Source organism: Atractosteus spatula, unplaced genomic scaffold, assembly GCF_055471065.1.
Source record: "Atractosteus spatula isolate fAtrSpa1 unplaced genomic scaffold, fAtrSpa1.hap1 Scaffold_31, whole genome shotgun sequence".
Taxonomy (NCBI): Eukaryota; Metazoa; Chordata; class Actinopteri; order Semionotiformes; family Lepisosteidae; genus Atractosteus; species Atractosteus spatula.
This window is the reverse complement of record NW_028296859.1, coordinates 165,852-177,398: the sequence shown is the minus strand read 5'-3', so window position 1 is coordinate 177,398 and position 11,547 is coordinate 165,852. Positions and strand designations below refer to the sequence as shown.

The window sequence follows — 11,547 nt, the reverse complement described above, 5'->3', positions numbered from 1 at the left end:
CCTTCGAGCAGGGGGGAATTAACCCTGCTGGCTCTGACGGCGAACACAGTCGCTTTAACAGCTTTTTGCTCAGAGTGACTTTGGACATCATACTCCCAGGCTTTCTGCACGAATCTCTTAATATCAGTCATTTTCATGGTCTGTGCATCTGTATGCATTAAGATCATCTTTCTGACTGACGGGTGGAGATTCGCAATGAATAAACCCTTGAAATGTGTGTTCTCTTCGCAACCCTCATCATTTCCCCTGCAAAATAAGTTCGTCTAAGTCTCTCGTACTATTCGCGAGGGGACTCTGCTCTCTCATGCTTAATGTTAAGGGCGGCGGCTATCGCGGCAGTCGTGTCAATAAACGCACTGTATTCTCGGATAAGTGCTTGACACAGCTCTTCAAAGTCATCACAGACTTTCTTCATCTGCCTAGCCATCCACTCATGTACAGCTCTGCTGCTAGTTTTCCTGACCAGAAACACTTTCTCCTGTTCTGTGGCGTTTGGCAGGTACTGCAGGGTATACCTGAGGTCTTGAATATAACTCTCGATATTATTCTCTGACACTGCAGAGTCAAATCTCTCCATCTCCTTCACTTGTCACTAGTCCTTCACTCTCAGAGAATGGAGGTTTATTCTCCTAGCTTCTCCGCTGACGGAGATATGACGGAGATCATGGTCAGACCTGTCGCTGCTAGAGAGAGTCCTTAATAGCGACTCGAATTCAGACCTTTTAGCAACCATCGTTAAACTTAAAGAGTATTACTTTTAAGTACGAAATCACAGTTCTACCACAGAAAACCACAAGATCAAGTATGCAATCAACCCAGTAGATCGCAAAAGATCACAAAACAATCAAGCACTGCTTAAAGAGCAAGGGGAACTTTTTTCCTTTCGGCTTTCAGCACACTGTATTGTCGAGTATGAAACCCGTGGTGTTTTATATTGAATTATTCCGCTTGGTTGACTCATTTCAGTCTTACCATAGCCCGTCCAGGGACGCCAATAAATGTAGTGTGCTCTCTGAAGGCACCAGCTCTGTAGGGTTTGGGCATGTACGGGGACATTTATTAATTGTAGCCGTAAATCACAAAATGATTGTTTTGATGGCCTTAGAATCCAACCATGCAATATAACTCAAACAACACACACACACGGGTACTAATACACGAGGATACATTAATTAATACATAAAATATGCATATAAACCTAACAGATCTTAACGAGAGGGTTATCAGAATACAAAAGGTATATATACAATCAGTTACAAAATGTTACATATATCAGGAGAACATACGTTCAGTATATCATTCATTTAGACCGTTTCATAAAGTGAACTTGGTTACAACTTCTACATTAGATTCTGAAAACAAGTACATAACTCTTAGGAATAAAATTGATATCAACTGGTTGGGATAACAATTGAATTCTCAAGCTGTAATGCATTGAAGTTGAATACTCATCCAGTCTCTGGGGATTCAGATCTCCTGCGGGCTCTCTGGCTCCGTGCCAGGCTGTGCTGTGCTGCAGATGCTCACTGACCGGCTAGTTAGTGTTGGCTTTAACTGGCAAAGTTTGTGCACAGGAGAAAAGATGACTGTGGGTCCCAGCAAGTCAGGAAGAGGACCAGTTCATTCCTGATGAAGCGCTAGTTCTGAATAGTGATTCAGCTGTCCACAGTTCCGACCTGTTCACAAGGCTTGCTGCTGGTGCTTACCTCAAGTGGATCCTCTGGTTACTTTCTGGCAAGCTCCGCTCTAGACTCTTAGAACAAAGGAAAGTTCTGGCACTCGGACACAGTGGTTGTCCGGGCTGAGTCTTAGGATGGTCAGGAGGCGCGCTGCGAGAATGTCCTGCCCTTGGGAGCCTTTTGCTCCTGGGCCGTCCTGCCCTGGAATTCTCCTTTGAATTCCCTTTAGTAAAGTCCAGGAAATAGTCTCTCAGGCCCTCTGTGTTGCCTGTTTTTACCTGGAGGAACTTCAGCTCGTTCATTGGCTGAAAGTTCCATGGGCATCAGAGTCCCACGTGGGTTACTCGGCCCTACCAGTCCCTGATTGGTTGATCAAGGTGAGATGTGAGTCACTTACTCCTGACACTTAGGAATGCAGTCCAGATGTCCATCTGGCACACCCTAGACAGATAGGCGCCAATGGATGACCATTGATCATGATAGCTAGGCTTAGCTAAGTGCATCCCCATTTGGGAGCTGCCCCTTATCAAAAGAAAACATCTTTAAATCATCTGCATGAATAGTTTCTCTGTGGCTGCACCACAGAGATGAACAGAGAGATGGGGCCTCATTTGAAAAAGCACAGCAACACTTAATTCTGTCTTATTAACAACCATTGCCGCTACAAGTGAAAGGCTGAAGTGAAATAGAGCGGGGACGAAGGCAGTGAAGAGAGAGAACGTGGGAAGAAGAGAAAAACGCAAGGGAAAAAAAGCAGCGTCGTAAAAGAGGTGACGGAGCTGTCCTCTCTATAAGAAGGGTGCCAGCGAACCTTGTTTTTGCTTATGGCCACACCCCCTTGAGCACGCCTGATCTTATCTGATCTCGGAAGCTAAACAGGGATGGGCCTGGTTAGTACTTGGATGGGAGACCGCCTGGGAATACCAGGTGCTGTAAGCTTTTAAGCGCAAGAGGCGCCCTATCCCCGCTCGCTCGCTCATTCCCCTGTTCACACGTGCAGTGCGGCTTTTCCGTCTGTTTATTTGTCAGCTTTGGCGAGACACGGGTGCTTGTGTATTGGCGTGAGCGTTTTTTATTCTGATTATGAACAGTTTTACAAGTCCGCAAAGGATCGAGGAAAGGTTTATCGCCAGCTGAAAAGAGACACAGCGCTTCGGCTGTGGAGACTTGTTCGGCTGGCGTTCGGGGAGTCGCGTTTTTCAGAATTGTATTGAGATCGTTTTCCACAGAGCTCAGATGTCAAAGCACAGCAGCAGCTCTCCACAGCGATCCTCTATAGCGCCCTTTCTCTCGCAGCTCCGTCCTCATTGGAAGGAAGCAAGAGTGAAAGGCCGAAGTGAAACAGAGCGGGGACGAAGGCAGTGAAGAGAGAGAACGTGCGAAGAAGAGAAAAACGCAAGGGAAAAAAAGCAGTGTCGTAAAAGAGGTGACGGAGCTGTCCTCTCTATAAGAAGGGTGCCAGCGATCCTTACTCTCGCTTATGGCCACACCCCCTTGAGCACACCTGATCTCGTCTGATCTCGGAAGCTAAACAGGGATGGGCCTGGTTAGTATTTGGATGGGAGGCTGCCTGGGAATACCAGGTGCTGTAAGCTTTTAAGTGCAGGAGGCGCCCTATCCCCGCTCGCTCGCTCATTCCCCTGTTCACACGTGCAGTGCGGCTTGTCCGTCTGTTTATTTGTCAGCTTTGGCGAGACACGGGTGCTTGTGTATTAGCGTGAGCGTTTTTTATTCTGATCATGAACAGTTTTTCAAGTCCGCAAAGGATCGAGGAAAGGTTTATCGCCAGCTGAAAAGAGACACAGCGCTTCGGCTGTGGAGACTTGTTCGGCTGGCGTTCGGGGAGTCGCGTTTTTCAGAATTGTATTGAGATCGTTTTCCACAGAGCTCAGATGTCAAAGCACAGCAGCAGCTCTCCACAGCGATCCTCTATAGCGCCCTTTCTCCCGCAGCTCTGTCCTCATTGGAAGGAAGCAAGAGTGAAAGGCTAAAGTGAAATAGAGCGGGGACGAAGGCAGTGAAGAGAGAGAACGTGGGAAGAAGAGAAAAACACAAGGGAAAAAAAGCAGCGTCGTAAAAGAGGTGACGGAGCTGTCCTCTCTATAAGAAGGGTGCCAGCGAGCCTTGCTCTCGCTTATGGCCACACCCCCTTGAGCACGCCTGATCTCATCTGATCTCGGAAGCTAAACAGGTATGGGCCTGGTTAGTACTTGGATGGGAGACCGCCTGGGAATTTCAGCTGCTGTAAGCTTTTAAGCGCAGGAGGCGCCCTATCCCCGCTCGCTCGCTCATTCCCCTGTTCACACGTGCAGTGCGGCTTGTCCGTCTGTTTATTTGTCAGCTACAGATGCAGCCATTCAAAGTGCGCGTTACAGACACGTACCGCAGGTGGCGTCGCTCAGTGCGACGCAAGATGACGCGTGGCACCGCAGTACGTGATTGGTTGACCAACAGGGGCACTCGTGGTCCGTTGGTCTGTCGTAGAAAGACTTACAGTAAACGTCTTTGCTGTGCCCGTTGTAGATATTGAATTTTACCACTGAAGGGAAATCTTAGTAGCTGAGCATAAAAAGAATAGGAGCATACTGCAACGGGTGTGAAGTCCATAAACGATATTAATTTTGGAACTTAAACATACAGTATATGGCTGGTCTCGGTACTTTAAAGAAAACATACACACCAGTATTCCATTTCTCCCTAAACATTTTAAGCATCGAAGTCTTTTACTAACGCGATACCGTAGTCAACAAGCATACTTTTAGAATTTGATTAAAAGGGAATATAATATGGAATCGCGTATCTCAAGAAATTAATAACGATATAATTATATTCATGTTGCAAAAGAACTGCAACGGACATAAAAACTCCCTTGCTTTTAACAGAGCGTTCCATAATTTCTAACTACGAAAATGCCAGGTGAAAGGATTTGTAAACATATTTTGTTAAAGCGAGTCAGTTTTTTCCGCAACACATAAAAGACATTTTTCCAAGAAAGTTTAGCCTTTGTCACTAATGAAACCACTAAATAAAGACATAAATATAGAAATCTTAAGATTTGTTTTATTTAATGTTGGTAGCAGGATGAACTGTCAGAGTGTATATTTTGTCGCAGAGTTGCTGCAAGATGTTAACAGTGAAAAAGGTATTTAGAAATGAGTTATTTCAAGATGAAAATTTTCAGAATAATTGCAAATCTAGCAGGATAGAGAAAGCACAGAAAACTGGCAGTTAGATTGATCAGATTAGTATGAAAAGTCATTTAGCAAAGGGAATGAGAAGAGTGACAAACTAGTATACTTTAGATTTTTTTAAATCTGATCATGTTTCCCTATAACAATAATAAAAAACTTTATTTGATATATCACCATTAAAGGTGGCATCTCAAAGCAATACAGTAGATGTAAAAACAGATAAAAGGACCACAGATTACAAAGTAAATGCATGTAAGAAAGACAAGCAGTTAGAGGTGCTACCAAAATTAGAAAATGAAGCAGATACAGACACTAAGTCTTCTGAAAAGAAAGGTTCTGAGGTTAGATTTTAACTGGCCCTGGTGTGTGTGTGTTTGTGTCTGTCTGTCCTGTGATGGACTGGCGCTATGTCCAGGGTGTATTCTGCCTTGTGTCCGTCGCTTACTGGGATAGGCTCCAAATCCTCTGTACTGGATAAAGAGATTAGAAATGGATGGAAGTAAAGGCACTGTGTGGATGGAACTATACACAGTGTTAGAAACCCACTATGAAATGGCAGCATCTCACTGAGAATAAAACATTTTATAGTGCTGGCTTAAGGAAACAGCCTTTCCACCTCTCTTGCACATCAGTATCCATACCTAGTTATTTAAACAAATTGCCTCTAATTATAAACATCTTAATATGCTGGCTCTGTGGATCCGCATCAGCTATGTTTGCCCATTCCTTCAATTCATGTGCATCCAACACAGAGTTCAACGCTAGCAACTACACAAAATCTAAAATATGAGCTCTACTTGCCACTTACAATACCAACAGTACCAGCTAACTTTAGTAGTGACATTTTCATGGATCTTTTTAACAATAAAATTTACAACATCAGACTTCAGACACAATTAAACAGGCCTCAAAAAAGTCTGGTACAAACATTTTCAGCATGGAATAAACCTTTACTTTAATGGTATAAACCTTAAATGGATTCATATTCTCAATAAGATTTGGTGCTCAGTAACATGACTTAGAAAATGACAGAAGACATACGTATCATGCTTATCCTTCTATTTTTCATAATCGTAAACTCCTTAAGGCAGTTACATTTTCTCTGTTCTGACCTGGAGTTACAGAGAAATTTAAATTCTAATAAGAGATTTGTAATGAGGAAAGTCATACCAATCACTCATACCAGGATTTGCAATTACAATACAAATACTTTCTTTCTGTATGTGTTTATTTTGCAGTTTGAGTCTATGGCATTCCTTTGGGGGTCTATACTCCAAGGCATGACTTTTTTATGGGAACATGACATTTTTTTAAAGTCTTTTAATGCAAGCTTCATATAAACCCTTAGCAGTGGTTACTGTCTGGAGCAGGTACTTGAATGGCACAGATTAATTGAAATGATTCAATTTCTTTTGAAAATATTTGGGATAATACATATTCCAGAAATCACAGCCGTTGAATTATCCAGAAATTAATTTCTCTCAGGGTGTATTTAACCCCTCATGGATGGCATTGTATGAAATGAGTTTGTAGTTCCCCATTTGCCTCTATTATGAGATGCTGTGGACACTATTTTATACATTTTAGGAGTGTCCATAGGAAGGTATGTTCTAGAAAGAGTGAACTTCTGTTTTGCCATTATTTTTAATAGGGGCATTACATGTTTACACTTGGTGCTCCTACTAGAGGAGAGGATATGATTAATCTAGGCTTATCACAGAAACTGAAACACATCTGGTTGGTGAGTCTACTGTGGGTAAAATGTTACTGGTACCGCATGTTGTAAAGCTCGGTATTTTCTCTCTTGGCCTGACTTTTTTTAATGTCTGAGTGTTAGAATCCATGTTGTTGCTGGTAAGGGAATGGTAGGTGCTGTGATTGACACAGTCAAAGCCTTGTACAGAGATACCATTGTAGCTGTTTGACAGTATTTTAGATGCCCTTAGTTAAAAGCATGGGAGGAAGTACTGCCAAGGGAAGGGGGGGGAGTAAGGATTTTTTCTTTGAGTTTGTGAGGTTATTTTTTGTTATATTGTGTTTCAGAAAGCAAGAAAATAAAATCTACTGTATGATAAAAAGAGAAAGAGCTGGAGTAGATCCTCAGATCAGTTTGCTACCAGCAATCAAACAAAAAAAATGGAAAGAATTGTCTCCTCCTGATTGGAACCTTTCTTACTGTCTTATTATAATTTATCAGGCTACCTTTTAATTTCCACTGAGAGAAGGAAGTCACTTGTCATGCAGCTATTTTATTCTTCATTGCACAATATGCTCTAAGTTAGCAAATGAAACATGAACACTTATTGAAATGAATCAAGAATACGATTAACATGAATGTATAAACATCCAAACTATACTTTATCACATTAAATTATTGGGTTAGCTTTTTATTGAGCCAAAATGTTATAAATGTGTGAACGTCTGTAAAATGGAAATATTTATATTTTTCTCTTTTCTGTTACCTGCCTGACAGCATTTTGTATCCCATTCTGTATATTACTGGAAAATATTAGACCCAACCTAAAGAATTCATGGGGGTAGTGGGACACAGTACTGCAAAGAGTCTCCTAAAGGGACAGAGCTATTAGTACTTATGTGTTTGAGTCTGGAGAATATAGTAAACTCTAAACATTAAGGGAATGCATGGAATCGGAAAATATAAATTGCATAGTACACAAGACTTAACTGGTTTTATTCTAGGAAAGCAGACAAGACTGAGTCATGGGACTCAGAGGATCCAAGGCTAGACTGAGTATAATAGGCTTCGGGCTTCTATTGTGACATCTACTGTAAATTACAGAAATGTTAAAAGTAAACAAAATAAAGTAACTAAAATGTAGTCTGAAATCACCCCTTTAGACACCCCTTTTACTTCACTGGTGTCAGATATGAAAGGCAATAGTCTCCCGTTCTGTCTGCTGTGTGTTGCAGCAGAGGGACTCCCTGCAGCTGAAAGGGGCAGAGTAACTTGCATGCCCTCTAGTACAGTTTACACATGCACGACTTTAAAAGCTAGCAAGACAGGTTTCGATTCATATTAGCTGGCGAGCCTTGTTAAAAAAACCAATGATAATGTAACATGCCACTGTTCATGAACAAAGTTATACTGAGATTTCCTAAGATACGCGATTAAAAAATAAATAAATAAAAATTTGAATCTCCTGCGGAACACATTCCATAAGAATCAGCGGTTTTACAGTATATATCGCCTTTAAAGGTGGCTTCTCAAAACGCTTTACGGGATAAAAACAACCAGAACAGCAGCAACAACAATATTGTATTTCGTTGCACTTTGAAAACCAAGTAATAACTTAACTATACAGTACGTGCAAACGTTTCGTATGTTGCTGTCGTGAATGCCTGCGTACCCATAAGTATCTTATTTGCCTTGAGTCTGTCTACAGTATCTCTGTCCCACTACCCCCCTCTCTCCCTCAATTCAATTCAATTCAAGGTGTTTTATTTGCATGACAGATGGGTACAATTCTTGTTGGGAATGTATACTTTGATATTTACACCCGGCGCGGCACCGAGGGAGCGTCTGCATTTATAACTTGGTTTTTAAAATTAGTCAAGCAGTATGAAGCATCTCCTTTTACTTTTAAGTCCCTTAAATACATTGAGCACAGCTTTCTCACCATCCTTACACAAAGCAGAAACTGTCCGATGACTCACAGTACAAGTGGAAGGATTACAGATTTTAATCGTCTTTAATTTTGTCTTTAATTTTGCCTGTGGAGTGTATCTTATTAAGCTCTAAATTGCATTTTGAGCGCGGTTTTTGACTTTTTTTTAATTGCATTTTGGGCGCGGACAGCACATACAAGGGTTAATGAACTGCGCCAAGAAATTTAAAATAGTATTCTTTAGGTGTGAGGGTAGGAGTGGACCGCAGCAGGCATAATCAGCAAACCAGGAAAACAAAGAACAGGACAGGTGAGATGTGTATCCAGAAAGCGAGTGATCAGAAAAAGGAAATGGAAAACGCAGAAAAAGGAAATGCTTTACAGGATAAAAACAATAACAACAGTAGTGGCTGGGCAAACGATTTTTTTTATCAAAATACAAATTGAGATACTGTACTGTATAATGATGTGCATGAACAAAGGTATACTGCAATTTTCCTTAGATACGCGATTAATGCTTCGTAGGAGGAGGCGGTCTTTTCCTCTTGTCTAACAGTCTGTCCACAAACAAAACATTCCTGTTAGACAAGAGGAATTGGAAAAAAAACAATTTTGTCAATGAAAACCGGTGTGTGTGTCTCTCCCTGCTGGATGTCCCTCTCACAAACTGCTGAATGAATAAAATAATTTTATTGAAAACGCGTTTGCGATTGTCTGGTATTTAATTTGGTCCCTTTTAACTGTTTTTCGATCTACTGTATTGCTTTGAGATGCCACTTTTAAAGGCGATATGTAAAATAAAGTTTTTTATTATTGTTATAGAGAAACATGATCAGATTTTCCCTGGTTCAGAAAAAAGATCTAAAGTGCTACACATAACTTTCTTAATTCGATGTATTTAAAGCAGTGAACTAATGTAGGTGTCACATAACATTCAGAAATACAATCACGTATTTGACAAATAAAAACGATTATAATCTAATCCTTCCACGTTTGTTCCCAAAATCCCAAGAAATATAAATCTTGATGGGTAGAAAGCTATGCTGAAAGTTTATTAAGATACTTAGAAGACAAAGATACTGTATCAATTTATGTTGCATTAGCCTGATTATGATTAAAATATATAAAACACATATAATTAAACACGCGTTTGCGATTTAAATCAGAACACGATTTAAATCAATATAAATGTTTATATTGTAACGCATACTGTCCAGCCTCCATTTCTCTATAAAAATTTACTCTGTTGCACACACACACACAATAGAAGCAGGAACCGCTGTCAGAAGGGAAGATATGTTCAAAATATCGCAAATATCGATCATGTTGCGATATTTTGAAATATAAAAGTCAATTGATTGTCCATAATATCGCTATTCTATTTTTTCGAAGAAATGTTTGTTAAATGAAAAGTCCAGCACCAGCTGGATTCAAACACACAACCTGCCAGCTGGTAGTCACGCACCTAGACCAGTCGGCTACAAGACAGCTCGCATGGACAGGCAGGCAAAACAGCCCTACACAGCCCTGTCGCAGCACACGAATACCGTTATTAAATTCTTTAGATACGCGATTCCATATTATATTAGCAGAAAAGCTTAAAACTACCACTTTTTCACACGCTATTTCACATGCTAGTTAAATACTTCGATGCTTAAAATCGTTAGGGAGAAATGGAATACCGGTGTGTATTTTTCCTTTAAAGTGCCGATTCCTGGAATCTGACTGGCTGACACCCCTCTGAAGTGGTTCCATAAAATCTGGTATACGGAAAAGAAAGCGTTGATAAATACAAGTGTCTTTTAATACACTCTTTGCTGTGCTCTTGAGGATCCTTGTGATATTTTAAGCTCTAGTTGAATGATAGGTGTCGCATTTTAAATCATTTTCGTAGTTAGAAATTATGAAACGCCCTGTTAAAAGCAAGGAAGTTTTTATGCCCGTTGAAGTAAAACAAAATGCCTGACAAAGTATGGCTTGGACAGATTCCAAGTGCTTGTACAAATGTGCTAAAGAAATTATACTTTGAGTATACAGCTTGTCCAAAGTCATCCATTATTAATACTATTAGTAATATCTTCAGTAAAGGCTTTGATGCATAAATATTTCTGATAAAGGTAGGTTGTGTACTTTTGTCCAACTGAGCAATCTTGCTTTCATAAAATATACCAACATTTTAATGACTGATGATTAACATGCTGTAATACACAGCTCAAATGCTGTACATGAGAGGTTAAGCTCCCCCTGGCGGTTTTACAAGGCGACGCCGGATAGTTAACCACGTGACACCACGTTAACTGCGTCATACCGCGTGATACTGCGACACGCCCACCGGGGTATGCCGCGAAATACCTCACCCATTTTGAATGGCTGCATCTGTATAGCGAGACACGGGAGCTTGTGTATTAGCGTGAGTGTTTTTTATTCTGATCATGAACAGTTTTACAAGTCTGCATAGATCCTCTATAGCGCCCTTTCTCCCGCAGCTCCGTCCTCATTGGAAGGAAGCAAGAGTGAAAGGCTGAAGTGAAAAAGAGCGGGGACGAAGGCAGTGAAGAGAGAGAACGTGGGAAGAAGAGAAAAACGCAAGGGAAAAAAAGCAGCGTCGTAAAAGGTCCTCTCTATAAGAAGGGTGCCAGCGAGCTTTGCTCTCGCTTATGGCCACACCCCCTTGAGCACACCTGATCTCGTCTGATCTCTGAAGCTAAACAGGGATGGGCTTGGTTAGTACTTGGATGGGAGACCGCCTGGGAATACCGGGTGCTGTAAGCTCTTAAGCGCAGGAGGTGCCCTATCCCCGCTCGCTCGCTCATTCCCCTGTTCACACGTGCAGTGCGGCTTTTCCGTCTGTTTATTTGTCAGGTTTGGCGAGACACGGGTGCTTGTGTATTAGCGTGAGCGTTTTTTATTCTGATCATGAACAGTTTTACAAGTCCGCAAAGGATCGAGGAAAGGTTTATCGCCAGCCATTTATTCTTATCATGAACCTTATATACTGTATCTCTACATCCCATAACCTTTAACGGCAGGTGCCTGGGTGTGGACATGTTG

General features: G+C 41.3%; 4 pseudogenes; all 4 read left to right on the top strand.

The window, feature by feature from the left end:
- Positions 1 to 2,499: 2,499 nt before the first annotated feature.
- LOC148807429 (5S ribosomal RNA) lies at positions 2,500 to 2,618 on the top strand (annotated as a pseudogene).
- Positions 2,619 to 3,155: 537 nt separating this feature from the next.
- LOC148807428 (5S ribosomal RNA) lies at positions 3,156 to 3,274 on the top strand (annotated as a pseudogene).
- A 537-nt stretch (positions 3,275 to 3,811) lies between these two features.
- Positions 3,812 to 3,930, top strand: LOC148807427 (5S ribosomal RNA; annotated as a pseudogene).
- A 7,219-nt stretch (positions 3,931 to 11,149) lies between these two features.
- Positions 11,150 to 11,268, top strand: LOC148807426 (5S ribosomal RNA; annotated as a pseudogene).
- The last annotated feature ends 279 nt before the right edge of the window (positions 11,269 to 11,547 follow it).